Source organism: Bufo gargarizans, chromosome 5 (assembly GCF_014858855.1).
Source record: "Bufo gargarizans isolate SCDJY-AF-19 chromosome 5, ASM1485885v1, whole genome shotgun sequence".
In the NCBI taxonomy this organism is placed as follows: domain Eukaryota; kingdom Metazoa; phylum Chordata; class Amphibia; order Anura; family Bufonidae; genus Bufo; species Bufo gargarizans.
The window spans coordinates 112,126,830-112,142,885 of record NC_058084.1 but is presented as its reverse complement, the minus strand read 5'-3'; the positions used below and the strand labels follow the sequence as shown (position 1 = coordinate 112,142,885).

At 42.1% G+C, this 16,056-nt stretch overlaps 1 protein-coding gene across 1 annotated transcript in view; it reads right to left on the bottom strand.

Moving 5' to 3' along the window:
* FAM110B (family with sequence similarity 110 member B) overlaps positions 1 to 16,056 on the bottom strand; it is a 165,310-nt gene that overhangs the window by 85,429 nt on the left and 63,825 nt on the right. The window lies entirely within an intron of this gene.

Genomic DNA, 16,056 nt, shown 5'->3' with positions numbered 1-16,056 from the left:
CCTTTACAATGCATTCCAATACTTCTGTATTGGAATGCATTGGCTGTATGAGTAATACTGTGTGTATTACTCATCTAGCTTCTGGCCTGGGGGGGGGGGGGGGGTGTCACAGGACCCCCCTGCGCATTTAGCCAAGGTGCCTGCTAAACTATTTGAGCAGGCACCTTGTTCCAATCACCGCACGCCAGGCGGCGGTGTTCGGAAATACACATGGCGTACCTGTACCTCATGTGTCCTAAAGAGGTTAATGAGCAAAAATCGCCACACGCCGTTATTCATCCTGTATTTTCCTTGGAGGACCCACAACACAGATGAAAAGAGAGGCCATTTTTATCATCATTTTAGAATCCAGAACATTTTATAAACTGGGATCGGTCAGGTCCAGATAATGCTGAGATGACGGAACCATTGTAGAATCTTCTTAATGTCATTAACAGCAATAAAAGGAGATGGCGTTATCGTCAATGCTGCTCCTGGAGTTTTCCCTCCGTTACAGCGAGGCAGTTTTGTGTTATGTGTCAAAGCAATGTCGGTAGTGACAGCAGCATTATGGAGAGTCTAGCTGGAGGGGGAAGGGTACCACGAGACAGAAAATACTCTGCAAGTCATACTGCACGCAGACCCCCTAGCCATGACACTGGTCCGTAAGATGTGATGCAAGTAGACTACTACTAGCTTCCAACGGACAGATGTCACCGCAAGGTACACAGCCCATAAATGCAGGCTAAACATTAAGTGACCTGGAAGTAACCGGGAAAGATGATTTGTAGAAAGCAAAAATGATATTCCATAAACACTAAAAGCATAGTCTGTTCATACAAGGAACATGGTCAGCAGCAGACAGGCAAACATATAGATTAAAGGGGTCATTTATCAGACTGGTGTAAAGTAGAACTGGCTTAGTTGCCCATAGCAACCAATCAGATTCCACCTTTCATTTTTGACATTTCCTTTGGAAAATGAAAGGTGAAATCTGATTGGTTGCTATGGGCAACTAAGCCAGTTCTACTTTACACCAGTTTGATAAATGACCCCATAAGATTATAAATCATTAGAGGAAACTAAAACAATGATAGGTCTTCAATTATGCAGTTGGTACAAATGCCCTTACATGACGAATTGTGTCACATCAAAATCTACTGGAAATCAATAGAAATAGCTACTGTTCAGCAATGGAACTGGTCAAGGATATATACTATAAGGACACCTACACATTACATTTACAGGAACTATAAAGGGGTATCCGGTGGATACTATTAGATCAGTAGTGGGCCTACCGCTGGGATCCCCACCAATTACGAGAACAAAGGCCTCATACTACGTGGAGCACCCTGAAATGAACGGAGTGGCCGGTTCGGCATGTGCCGGCTGCTCTATTCATTTCTATGGGAGTTTCTTGAGATAGCCAGGCACTGTATTCAGCCATCTCCAGAACTTCCATATAAATAAATGGCAGTGCGCATGCCCGACTAGGGCCCCTATCCCAGGCCCCAATCTTATGTACTTATGTACTATGCAGTTATTGAGCCAGTAGTTTTGGCAACTTTTATGCACTATGGAGGAGATTTATTATCTTCCTTGTGCCAGAAATGCAAATTAAAAAAAAAAAATCTCATGCTGTGCGTTTGTGACTATTTAAATGCGACTTTTTGAAGGAGTAAAAATAAAAATAAAAGTTGCAAGTGCCTCTTTTTACGCTGCCCGAGCCACATTTTTTTAAAAGAACCCTGGCAAGGGCATGAAAGGGTCGTGACCAACAGCAGAGACAAATTCATCTTCATTTATGCCAGTTTTCTGGTGCAAATGAAACCAGAAATCTATGGCGGCTCTGAACGGTCGTAGATTTCTGTTTGGGCGCACAGACTGCAGGAAGATGCCCCTAATTTACGAGGTCTGCACCTCATCATAAATGTGGTGCATCCTCGGACAGGGCAAGGGATATCAAGCGCCTGTCTCAGCCCTTGGTGACCTCGCTCTGTAACTTTACTTCATCTGCCACTTCGTGTCTGACTTGCTGTGGTTCTTAAATGCCTCCACTTTATAATAATGGGACTCGCAGCTGACCATGAAATATCCATGAGGGAAGGAATTTTATGGATTGACTTTTTGCAATGGTTATCCTATTACAGGTACCACGCTCAAATTCAGTGAGATCTTTAGAAAGACCCATTATTTCCCAAATCTTTGTAAAGGCAGACTGCATGGCTAGGGGCTGGATCTTATACACCTGCAGCAATGGGACCGAATGAAACACCTGAATTTAATGATTAAGAGGTGTGCCCCAATACTTTTGTATATTACATAGTTTGGATCAGCGGAATTTAGCGTTCACCTTCTACACACGCACATTAGCACACAAGGGGGACTGGCGCGAGGGTCACCCTAATTTTTTCTCCAGAAAAGGAGGGAATGAATAAACAAGTGCTTGGGGCCTGTGGTGGGGTGCACCGGATGTTTTGCATTGCTAAACCCACTTATATTTCTGCAGCACATTTCACCTGCACCAGATATGTGCCCGATATTCAAGATGGATAATCACAGGTTTCAAAGAATCCCATGTTTTATCATAAAAAAAACACAAAAAACAAATCCAGCCAAAATGCTGCTGCTTAAAAGGAGTTCTTCACAAATGTACGCACGTCTATACTGTATCACGTCTGTGGCCATCCAGATGACAACCATTTACAGTCGTGTCAGACACGGGTAATATGTGGTTTTATTGCCCGGCAGTTCTAGGAAAGATCGTTAAGATGCATTAAACATCAAACTCTTACGGGTACAGGGAAGATAATTGATCATAATAGACACACATCATCTTCAGGAGCCTGAATGGCAATACCACATGTACAAACAGACTACATACAGTTCATTATTAATTCATATATGCTAGCAGGAAAAAGGCAAAGACCAAAGATGTATAGCTGTCAACAAATCCGACCAGAAACAGAAAGTGAAATGAGAACCGTTGCTTAAAGGCTATGTACACCTTTGGGGGCAATTTTTTTTTTATTATTGCATTGTACTTATTTTGAACTAAAACTAATATTTGTTTTAATTGGTCTTTATTAAAAATATGACATCCTTTTTTCTGTACAGAGCTGACATGGTCTACTAGCAGCCAGTGGATTTTCTGTCTCTTCCGTCAGACCATGAGCTGACGGATTCCTTATTTCTGCTCTCTGGCATTATAGCTCAGTTGTTATCTTACTGATAAGAATGTGGCTTAAAAAAAGTGTTTATGACCTCTCAGTAGGTTAGAGATAAGGTTTATTAGAGGACGTCACAAAGACAAACTGAAAGTACCAGTCACACAGCTAGAAAAACAGGTAACCCTTTGTGACAGAACAGCTCAATATTTTTAATACAGGCCAATTGAAAAAAAGATTTTTAGCCAAAAATTAGTAACATATAATCGTAAAAAAAATTGCCTTTAAGAAATGATGCTTGTACCATCTTCTAATGCCGAAGAGACGTGGTTACAGTGCATGAAAACACCCGTCAGTCCCAGTGAGATCAACAGGGTGGCAGCGAGTATGTTTGATGGCCACTTTAAATCATGTGAGCACCTAATTTACATATAACTAAAAATAACTTCCCTGCATTGGTAAATCTACATGATCAACCCTATTGGACTGTATGCCTGGTTAAATGTAATAAGTTACTATGAAATAGTCGTTACATGTATTTTGGTGCCCATACACATTATACTAAGGTTGATGAATACGGAGGATTTCAATCCAAACAATTGTTCTGCAGGTAAAATTTAACCACAAACGATCATTTTACCCAACCTATGACACACCACACTAATCTGGGAAGAAGTCGGCCATGTACGAAATTGCTGTCTGATGGTCGGAAAAAAGATTCTTCTGGTACCATTCTTTTACGTAAAAATATCTGGCATTCGCAAACAATCTTTCCTGGTACTAACATATCCAGAAAGATAATTTCTCCTTCACCTTGTGTCATTAGACACCTAAGATAAGTGTGAACAACTCGGCCAATATGGATTACAATGTGTACGGCTGTATCAGCGATGCAAAAGGTTCACAACACAAGCGTTCATTCAATGTTCAACCATAAACCTACTTCTATCCAATATGTACGGCCACCGTAAAAGGTTTTCACATAAGAAATATTCTACATTTTTGAAACCAGCACCTGGATCTGAATACTTTTGTAACTGCATATAACTGAAAATGTAGTATAGCCACCGATTTATATAATAAAATGCATCTGTATAGCACCCCTTGCTGTTAGTTTTTTCCTTCCCCCCATATCTTTCTGTCCACTTCAGTAACATAGCAGGTGGTCGCACATGCTCAGTCCCATCCCTCAACTGTCTCCAGGCCTATCTTCTGTTAGTAGATATGACAGTTATAGGGAGAGCTGCAGCAGAAATGACACACCCTCTGAGCTGTGATAGGGAGAGAGCTGCAGAAGAAATGACACACCCTCTGAGCTGTGATAGGGAGAGAGCTGCAGCAGAAAGGACTTTGACAGCCTTGAGCTGCCAGCCTCAAGTCAAGCAGAACAATTGGAGCAATGTGGAGATCTCTGGATCCATGTGAGGTTCTAGCTTTGTTAGAAGGAGATTTTAAATATACTAGCTGTTCAAGCAAAAATAAAATCACACAGGGGAGATTTATTGACAGTACTGGACTGTAAAAAAAAAAAAAAAAAGTCTCATATCACATTTTAGAATAACCTCTCTTTAAATAAGAGACTTGGGTTAACAATGTGGATTCCTTACTAGGTCTGGTAGCAGAGGCTTTTATGCATCTGTATTGTTCTAACAAGCATTACTCTTTCATGGCACAAACTCTTTGCTCCTGCCGTTTCCTCCTCCTTTGTGCTTCCTTCAAGCATTAGCATTTTGCATATGAATACATGTACATGGAGTAAACAATCTATTCGGTTTTGTCTTCAGAAGAATGACCTATGAATGGACAGGATGAGTCTCTTTATCTGGAGCTGTCGACAATCAAAATCCATAGACGTTTCAAAGTGCGTAACAGCAAGCACCAATAATGTGCTGTATGATTTAATGGGGCAATCACTGGCAATATACAAACCTTCAATAAAATTAAATAAATCCAGGAACAAAACTACATAATAAAACGTTTCTGGTAAATTTCATATTTTTTTTCCTTTCTTAACCAGTCGTTCATTTTTATTATACAGGTCCTTCTAAAAAAATTAGCATATTGTGATAAAGTTCATTATTTTCTGTAATGTACTGATAAACATTAGACTTTCATATATTTTAGATTCATTACACACCAACTGAAGTAGTTCAAGCCTTTTATTGTTTTAATATTGATGATTTTGGCATACAGCTCATGAAAACCCAAAATTCCTATCTAAAAAAATTAGCATATCATGAAAAGGTTCTCTAAAAGAGCTATTAACCTAATCATCTGAATCAACTAATTAACTCTAAACACCTGCAAAAGATTCCTGAGGCTTTTAAAAGCTCCCAGCCTGGTTCATTACTCAAAACCGCAATCATGGGTAAGACTGCCGACCTGACTGCTGTCCAGAAGGCCATCATTGACACCCTCAAGCAAGAGGGTAAGACACAAAGAAATTTCTGAACGAATAGGCTGTTCCCAGAGTGCTGTATAAAGGCACCTCAGTGGGAAGTCTGTGGGAAGGAAAAAGTGTGGCAGAAAACGCTGCACAATGAGAAGAGGTGACCGGACCCTGAGGAAGATTGTGGAGAAGGACCGATTCCAGGCCTTGGGGGACCTGCGGAAGCAGTGGACTGAGTCTGGAGTAGAAACATCCAGAGCCACCGTGTACAGGCGTGTGCAGGAAATGGGCTACAGGTGCCGCATTCCCCAGGTCAAGCCACTTTTGAACCAGAAACAGCGGCAGAAGCGCCTGACCTGGGCTACAGAGAAGCAGCACTGGACTGTTGCTCAGTGGTCCAAAGTACTTTTTTCGGATGAAATCAAATTTTGCATGTCATTCGGAAATCAAGGTGCCAGAGTCTGGAGGAAGACTGGGGAGAGGGAAATGCCAAAATGCCTGAAGTCCAGTGTCAAGTACCCACAGTCAGTGATGGTCTGGGGTGCCATGTCAGCTGCTGGTGTTGGTCCACTGTGTTTTATCAAGGGCAGGGTCAATGCAGCTAGCTATCAGGAGATTTTGGAGCACTTCATGCTTCCATCTGCTGAAAAGCTTTATGGAGATGTAGATTTCATTTTTCAGCACGACCTGGCACCTGCTCACAGTGCCAAAACCACTGGTAAATGGTTTACCGACCATGGTACTACTGTGCTCAATTGGCCTGCCAACTCTCCTGACCTGAACCCCATAGAGAATCTGTGGGATATTGGGAAGAGAAAGTTGAGAGACGCAAGACCCAACACTCTGGATGAGCTTAAGGCCGCTATCGAAGCATCCTGGGCCTCCATAACACCTCAGCAGTGCCACAGGCTGATTGCCTCCATGCCACGCCGCATTGAAGCAGTCATTTCTGCAATAGGATTCCCGACCAAGTATTGAGTGCATAACTGAACATAATTATTTGAAGGTTGACTTTTTTTGTATTAAAAACACTTTTCTTTTATTGGTCGGATGAAATATGCAAATTTTTTTAGATAGGAATTTTGGGTTTTCATGAGCTGCATGCCAAAATCATCAATATTAAAACAATAAAAGGCTTGAACTACTTCAGTTGGTGTGTAATGAATCTAAAATATATGAAAGTCTAATGTTTATCAGTACATTACAGAAAATAATGAACTTGATCACAATATGCAAATTTTTGGAGAAGGACCTGTAGAAGCAGAAATTTAGAGTAAAATGTTCTGTGTTTAATGATTAAAATGAAAAGTATCACCTATGTTTTTAAACAAATTAAAACCAGATGTGTAACATTTTTTTCTAACCCGTTTTTAATTGTTTGTAGATTTTTTTCCTTCTATTTTGGTACACTTGGGTGGCCATCTTGCTTGAGCTGCTATTAACAGCATTTTAAGATAAACTATACAGCAGCAGTATGGACCATAGGGACTTGTAGTCTGAAGATGTTCATTGATTTCTATGGGAGAGTTTTCAAGACATGTGCTGTGACCTGTTCAGAGGCAATTGTGCAGGGAGGGGGTGTAGATAAGATTTGTCCATCTATTGTGAATTGTGCTGCCAATCACCCGATGAATGAGCGAAATGCCCGTTCATGGGGTGATGAAGTCATTCATTCAGGCACATCATTGTTTCTGGGCAGCAGATCACTATAGCGATCCCTTATACTCATACTGTGAAGGAGATCGCTGCATGTAAATGCAGCGGTCTCCTTCACTGAGCGAGCAGCTGACTGTCAGGAAGGACAATGGTCTAAATTTTCTTCATGTGCAAAACTGCTGTGCTACATTGTTTGAACATCCAATGAAAACTTCAAATCTGGGTCTACAGGGAGATCTTGGCCACGTCACACATTGCATTCTACTGTGTAGCACTAAGAGCCCTAACATTCAGATTCTAACAGCTGGTTGAAGGCTGGAACGAAGCACGTGCAACCACCTGTGTCAGGTGGACAGAGAAATACGGAAAACAAGCAGCAGGTGGTACTATACAGATGTATTTTATTCAATAAGTCAGTGGCTGAATTTGAAAAAAATATTTAGATCCAGAGGCTGGTTTAAAATTTTTTAAATATTCTTCATGGGACAACCCCTTTAAATATAAAAAAAAGATGAGCCTGACAAAATGCTAAGAAATGTGCAATGGTCAGTAAGAAAAATAAAAGTACTAGTCCAGCAAAACAGCAGATTATTTCAATTATACCTTGTCAAAACAACGTGCAGTAAAACGTCATGTAGGGAGATCTGGGACATTTCCTGAACGTTTACCGAGCGCATGCACTGATATACAGCATCCTGTTTGCTGACCACGAAAAACATTTACTTCATAGTAATTTAATTGATAATATTTTCCAGATGTGTGAAATTGAGCAGAATGCATTGCCATGGGCTGGCTAGAACATGCTGCATTTTCATGGTGACAGGTGGTATTTAAAGGGATTGTGCCATTAAAGGGATTTTCTGGTTTGTATCAAAATTCTTTAAAATAATCGTTTATTAAGGAAGCTGTAATTTTGTAATGTGTTTTTTTTTTTTAACCTTTATTGCTCCTATCTTCCGTTCTGGGCTGTGGTCACATGACCAGGTCCATGCAGCTCTTTCTTATTTCCTGTGATGTTAGGTCCATGGGCGGAGCAGTGATAGGGGAGTGTCTATGTAAATAGCTGGGTGGGAGGAGCTGGGTGTTAGGGGCAGTGCTAGAGCTGTGGCAGAGAAAGGAGAAGTGCATCATGGGTTTGGTTGGATACAGGAAGATTCAGTTGCATATTTTATTCCCAGAGAATTATTGTACAGTCACTCAGAATTGAGAAAGCTCGTTGGAAGAACGAGTGAAACGTTTTCAAGAAATCTACAGTACGTCAAGTTGCATTGATTTATTCTTTACAGATATACCATGACCTGGAGAAATGAGAACCTTCACAGATACAGGAAGAGGAAGTGCTACATACAGGATATAAACCAACCAGAGTTATTTGTTAACATGGTGAAAACGGGTCAGGTTAGTGCAAATTGAAAAAAATAAGCATAGGGAAGATGTGATAAGCAACTATATGACCGTATCCATTCAAAATACAAAGAAAACCTGGAAAACCCTATAAGGCAACCCCTTCCATATGTATTATTGGGACATATGGACAGTCATGCTCGAGATCTCCATTAGGGTAGGTCAACATGGGATGGATACACTGACACATACAAGCATACGGCAAAACCGCAGCATTTTACAATAACAAAATGCAGGGGGTAAAATCTGCTGCAAATCTGCAGAAAATTCACAAACACATCTGCAGTGGAATTTCCACAGCGCAATCGCCGCACAATCGGCAGCAGAAATTTCACTGCAGAAAATCTGCCTGGTGTGGTGTGTGGTCATAGCTTTAACAAGAGTGGAGAGCGGCTGCAAAAATGGCTTCCCTTCTTCAGAAACTAAGTGTTACCATGTACTGCATGGTGGTCCATTCACTTGACGGAGCACCATGTAAAATACTGCATTTCTCCTGGAGCAGCCACTGTGGGAAAATGTGTGCCATCCACAGCTTCGGCCATAGATACTAGACTTCCACAGGGTTCTAGCTGTCTGATCTGCATAGTTCAGTAGGTCCTCATTTAGCGAAGGGGTTCCCCAGATGTAAAAACCCCTTTAATACTGCACTGAAAAATTTTAGACATACTGGGCTGTCTACATGCAAGTCACATGGTCCTTTCCTATTCTCAAAGAGATGGAATAAAAATAAGGTGAAAACTGTATCATTGTCTTGATTTCTACATACCATTAAAGGCAACCCATCACACTGAACATGCAGTCTTACCTGCAGGCAGCAGATTTACACTGTCATTCACTGACTAGGACCGCCCACTGGACTCCTAAACCCAAGCCATTCACTGACTAGGACCGCCCACTGGACTCCTAAACCCAGAAGGAGGGATTTAAATGATTAAAATAAGTTATACTGAAACTTTAACATTATATAATCAATCTGCTCAGCTCCTCTTACTCTAACATGTTGTTCGTTTCAAGGTGACAAGTTCCCTTTAAGCAAAAATATCATTAATTATAAAATATTTTTTTTTATTTATATATATATATATATTATACACACACACATATATACAGTACAGACTAAAAGTTTGGACACACCTTCTCATTCAAAGTTTTCTTTATTTTCATGACTGAAAATTGTAGATTCACACTGAAGGCATCAAAACTATGAATTAACACATGTGGAATTATATGCATAACAAAAAAAAAAAGTGTGAAACAACTGAAAATATATCATATTCTAGGTTCTTAAAAGTAGCCACCTTTTGCTTTGATTACTGCTTTGCACACTCTTGGCATTCTCTTGATGAGCTTCAATAGGTAGTCACCTGAAATGGTTTTCACTTCACAGGTGTGCCCTGTCAGGTTTAATAAGTGGGATTTCTTGCCTTATAAATGGGGTTGGGACCATCAGTTGCGTTGTGGAGAAGTCAGGTGGATACACAGCTGATAGTCCTACTGAATAGACTGTTAGAATTTGTATTATGGCAAGAAAAAAGCAGCTAAGTAAAGAAAAACGAGTGGCCATTATTACTTTAAGAAATGAAGGTCAGTCAGTCCGAAAAATTGGGAAAACTTTGAAAGTGTTCCCAAGTGCAGTCACAAAAACCATCAAGTGCTACAAAGAAACTGGCTCACATGCGGACCGCCCCAGGAAAGGAAGACCAAGAGTCACCTCTGCTGCGGAGGATAAGTTCATCCGAGTCACCAGCCTCAGAAATCGCAGGTTAACAGCAGCTCAGATTAGAGACCAGGTCAATGCCACACAGAGTTCTAGCAGCAGACACATCTCTAGAACAACTGTTAAGAGGAGACTGTGTGAATCAGGCCTTCATGGTAGAATATCTGCTAGGAAACCACTGCTAAGGACAGGCAACAAGCAGAAGAGACTTGTTTGGGCTAAAGAACACAAGGAATGGACATTAGACCAGTGGAAATCTGTGCTTTGGTCTGATGAGTCCAAATTTGACATCTTTGGTTCCAACCACCGTGTCTTTGTGCGACGCAGAAAAGGTGAACGGATGGACTCTACATGCCTGGTTCCCACCGTGAAGCATGGAGGAGGAGGTGTGATGGTGTGGGGGTGCTTTGCTGGTGACACTGTTGGGGATTTATTCAAAATTGAAGCCATACTGAACCAGCATGGCTACCACAGCATCTTGCAGCGGCATGCTATTCCATCCGGTTTGCGTTTAGTTGGACCATCATTTATTTTTCAACAGGACAATGACCCCAAAACACACCTCCAGGCTGTGTAGGGGCTATTTGACCATGAAGGAGAGTGATGGGGTGCTGCGCCAGATAACCTGGCCTCCACAGTCACCAGACCTGAACCCAATCGAGATGGTTTGGGGGTGAGCTGGACCGCAGAGTGAAGGCAAAAAGGCCAGCAAGTGCTCAGCATCTCTGGGAACTCCTTCAAGACTGTTGGAAGGCCATTTCAGGTGACTACTTCTTGAAGCTTATCAAGAGAATGCCAAGAGTGTGCAAAGCAGTAATCAAAGCAAAAGGTGGCTACTTTGAAGAACCTAGAATATGACATATTTTCGGTTGTTTCACACTTTTTTGTTATGTATATAATTCCACATGTGTTAATTCATAGTTTTGATGTCATGAAGTCATGAAAATAAAGAAAACTCTTTGAATGAGAAGGTGTGTCCTAACTTTTGGTCTGTACTGTACATACACACACAATTGATTGATTATATATATATATATATATATCTCTATCTCAAACAAAAAACAGTAGCAGCACACCACTATATGCGCTAAGACTAAGTAAACAGGTGAATGTGTGAACAGGGTCAAAAATACATGACGCCATATAGTTACTGCAAAGCAGTGGAGAAGCTCTTAGCGCATATTATTGATCAAAAATATGTCGGGCCCACCTACCGGACAGCAAGGTCGCTTCTCATCAGGTGGGACCTACTCTAACACGGAATGTCCAGCTCCATTGTTTCTCTGATTAAAAGCACCAAGGCGTGGGGGATGGGCGAGGAGTGCTAAGTTCCACAGAGGATGCCTGGTCCTCTATACCATATATATTCAGTGTGTATGTAAATTTTTTATAAAGATATACAGTGTGTGTGTGTGTGTGTGTGTATATATATATATATATATATATACACATACACACACATATATACACACACACACACACACACACGCATATATACATACACACACACCGTATATCTTTATAAAAAATTTACATACACAATGAATATATATGGTATAGATATATACTGTGAGTGTGTGTGTGTGTGTGTGTGTGTGTGTGTGTGTGTGTGTGTGTGTGTGTATATATATATATATATATATTTTTTTTTATTTTATACAAAAAAGCAAAACAGCTCCTCCTGAGACAGTGTGTGGGTGTGTATGTATATAACAGACATATATATATTTCATTATAAATGCCGTAAAATGATTAACCGAAGTACAGCAGAAGGGCTCTGGGCTGGTTTGATGAGGAGGTGCTAACAGTTACAAGCTCATTCATACCAAAGAATAGTTCCTCATAAACCAGGATCTTCTATGCCATCCCAATATTATGGTTATAATGCCTAGGCCAGATAAACAGTTTGGTTATTCCCAGTGATATATGTATCCAGAATTACAAACGTCATGTCAAAGTCTTTTATGTAAAAGCTTGGACAATCCATCTTATTAGGGAATCTTAAGCACTTACACATAAATATGAAGTGTTAAAAAGTATGAGTATATGTTACAATTATAAACTATGACTCTCATACACTTCTGCCTGGGAGTTAAAGGCTTTCCATGACAAACAAAAATTGGAGGAACAGTTGAAAACTGGAGTGTCAGCTGGAGTTCTTGCCGGTAAAAGGAATTTTCTCCTGGCAGATTTCCTTCATATGTAAAAACTAAAGGCACCCCAATCATGCACACAATTGTCAGGAGAGAAACATTCCCTCCCGGCAATCGCCTGCCGACATGCTGAGGAGCCCACTAATATTCCATGCAGTGATCTCCTCAGCAACATGGGGAGGAGCGATCGCTAGGTCATCGCTTGTCCCCATGCTGTACAGTGGTTTGCCAGCAGCTGATCGCAATTAGACAGTATGATTTGCCGTCGGCAAATCCTAATCTTTCAGCATGCTAAAAGATCTGGATTGCCGAATGAACAAGCGGTTGCTCGCTCATCGTGCAATCGGTGGCAGTATTACACTGCAAGATGATCGCCGAGGAGCGTTCCTACGAACATCTGCCCGTCTAATACACCCTTAAGCAATTTGTGTCTTCTCAAAAAGGCAATTACACAGTGACTGAACATGCTTATCTTGTCATTTCCACGTCTATGCCCCCAAAACTTAGCTGATGAGCAAGAGCAGAGAGATTTTTTAGTACAAAACTTGAAGGCACCATTGTATATTATTTGTGTACAACTTTGAAAAGTTCTTGGAGCAGTAAGAAAAAAATTGCCTTGATTTCCCTTTTAATTTTAGGCCTTTTTCAGACATGTTTTATATATTTTATGATATCTCATGGATCGCTAATTCAAGCACAGTACTTTTTATCAACCGTGCAAGCGCAGAATGAACATCTGGTGGCATAATAACTGTAGAATTTCATATCTGCTATCACTCAGCCTAAACAAATTGAAGGAATGTTAAACAGTAACAATAGGCCTTTTGTGACCTACCAGTACAAGATTAACCAAAGCGGGGTATATCATGTGAAATCTCTCTTCATAGCAAACTGAACTCAAGGTTTCCCATAAGCAACACTACTGAAAAAGAATAAGCTAGGTTAGCTTGGCTTAACTGAATTTCTTATCAGGAAATGGAAGAATAATTGCTCGAGTCACTGCAGTGGTTCTGTTAGTGAAATGAGTTTCAATGCAACCTGTGGTTCTGGGAAAAGTCTCACTTAATTAATGCCTCTTTCCCACAGGCGTGTGTGCCCCGTTGCCGTATTGCGGACTGCATTTGCGGATCCGCAATACACGGGCGCTGTTCCGTGGGCATTCAATTGGGAACTTCAATGGGTCCGCAAATCCGGAGATGCGGAACGGAACAGAACCCTACGGAAGCACCGCGGAGGGCTTCCGTGGGGTTTCGTCCCGTACTTCCGTTCCGCAAAAAAGACAGGACATGTTCTATCTTTTTGCGGAACGGCCCGATCGTGGACCCATTCTAGTGAATGGGTCCGCGATCCGATGCGGCTGCCCCACAGACTGTGCTCGTGCATTGCGGCCCACAGCACGACCATGGGGCGCACACGCCCGTGGGAAAGAGGCCTAAGAGGGTTGTCCAGTGGGGTAAATTCTTTAGAAACATCCCGGATTGGTATAAGAAATACAATAGCGAATATTTGTGCAGTGACCCAGTGGATCACCGCTAAAGAGGTTATTGGTATTATGCATTGTAATTCCCAAAGGGTGTATACGGGGTAAGGTATGAGATTTGGTTGCTAGGTGTGGTCTGGTCCCAGTAGCTGGTGATTGAAGAGGTGAAAAGAAGCAAACTGAGACATGGTAGTGTTTGAGAAAATAGCAGCCAACAAACTGTCTGAAAAAAAAAAAAAAGACAAAAACAAGTGTCAGTCTCTCTTAGGTTCAATAATTCTCTCCCTCAGACTATTTCAGTGTGGTTCATGGAAAAATCCAATAAAGGTAACGCATGCCTCAAGCTATAAACTTTACTGCAATTTGGTTGTGTTAGGGGGGTCAGGCACCCTTCCATACAAGAGGCAGACTGGCTATCTGTTTAAAAACTACACCCTGCAATTGGGCATTGTAGTGCCATCGATTGAGAAAGAGAGAATTAGCATTTCTTTGGTTAGATTGGAAAGATTGCACTGTTTATCTGTAAAGGGACTCCGAGGGGCCATAATACTACCTCTTCCACCAACTCTATATGTGGCCTTAGGGCTCTTTCACACCTGCGTTCTTTTCTTCCGGCATAGAGTTCCGTCGTCGGGGCTCTATGCCGGAAGAATCCTGATCAGTTTTATCCTAACGCATTCTGAATAGAGAGAAATCCGTTCAGGATGCATCAGGATGTCTTCAGTTCCGGACCGGAAAGTTTTTTGGCCGGAGAAAATACTGCAGCATGCTGCGCTTTTTGCTTCGGCCAAAAATCCTGAACACTTGCCGCAAGGCCGGATCCGGAATGAATGAAAGGCATTGATCCGGATCCGGCCTTAAGCTAAACGTCGTTTCGGCGCATTGCCGGATCCGACGTTTAGCTTTTTCTGAATGGTTACCATGGCTGCCGGGACGCTAAAGTCCTGTTTGCCATGGTAAAGTGTAAAGTGTAGTGGGGAGCGGGGGAGCAGTATACTTGCCGTCCGTGCGGCTCCCGGGGCGCTTCAGAGTGACTTCAGGGCGCCCCACGCGCATGGATGACGTGATCGCATGGCACGTCATCCATGCGCATGGGGCGCTCTGACGTCATTCTGGAGCGCCCCGGGAGCCGCACGGACTGTAAGTATACTGCTCCCCCGCTCCCCACTACTACTATGGCAACCAGGACTTTAATAGCGTCCTGGCTGCCATAGTAACACTGAACGCATTTTGAAGACGGATCCGTCTTCAAATGCTTTCAGTTCACTTGCGTTTTTCCGGATCCGGCGTGTAATTCCGGCAAGTGGAGTACACACCGGATCCGGACAACGCAAGTGTGAAAGAGGCCTAAGGAAAATTGTTTTATGTAACATTTTGAGACTGTGCCTACTCTTACAAGTAAAGCTGTTCATTTGCTACACTCAAAGCTGGCTTCACCATTGCACTGCACTACCACTGCATTATATCATCCTGCATCACAAGGGATCCCTGCCTCACCATCCCAAAACCAATCAATACCAACCGCCACCAGGCAGGAGTCCCCAAACCAGAGTGTGACCAGAGGGGAAGAAAAGGATGCGCCCCTCCATCCACTGCATGGGCCAGGCAGCGCCAGATTGAGGAGCACCATGAGTACTACTGCCATTATTGCCACTACCATCATTTTACCTGCCCTCACTGATCCTCGGGTGCTCCTGTTCCAGGCCTTACATGGTCCCTGTTAATCTCTACTTCATGGTCCTGTCTCGACATGCAGGATATGCCTGCTCAGCCAATCGTTGGCCACAGTGGTCACGTGCCTCAACCAGTGACTGGCTGAACAGGCATTTTCAGACATTCCTTGCGTGTCGAGATGGGACTAGGAATTAGAGACCAGTAGGGATGCAGAAAGCACCAGAGCAGGGAATCAGTGAGTGAGGGTAAGTAGCCTTTATTTTATATATATATACACACACACACACAACTGTGCGCCATTTTTACCACTATAGCCTCCATTCAGCCCCCCTTCCATGGCACAACCTCATTACCATATTCGCATCAGCATTGGAGGTTAAAAAATAAATATATATAATAATTATAATAAAAGTCCTGCAATCAGGACTTAATTTCTG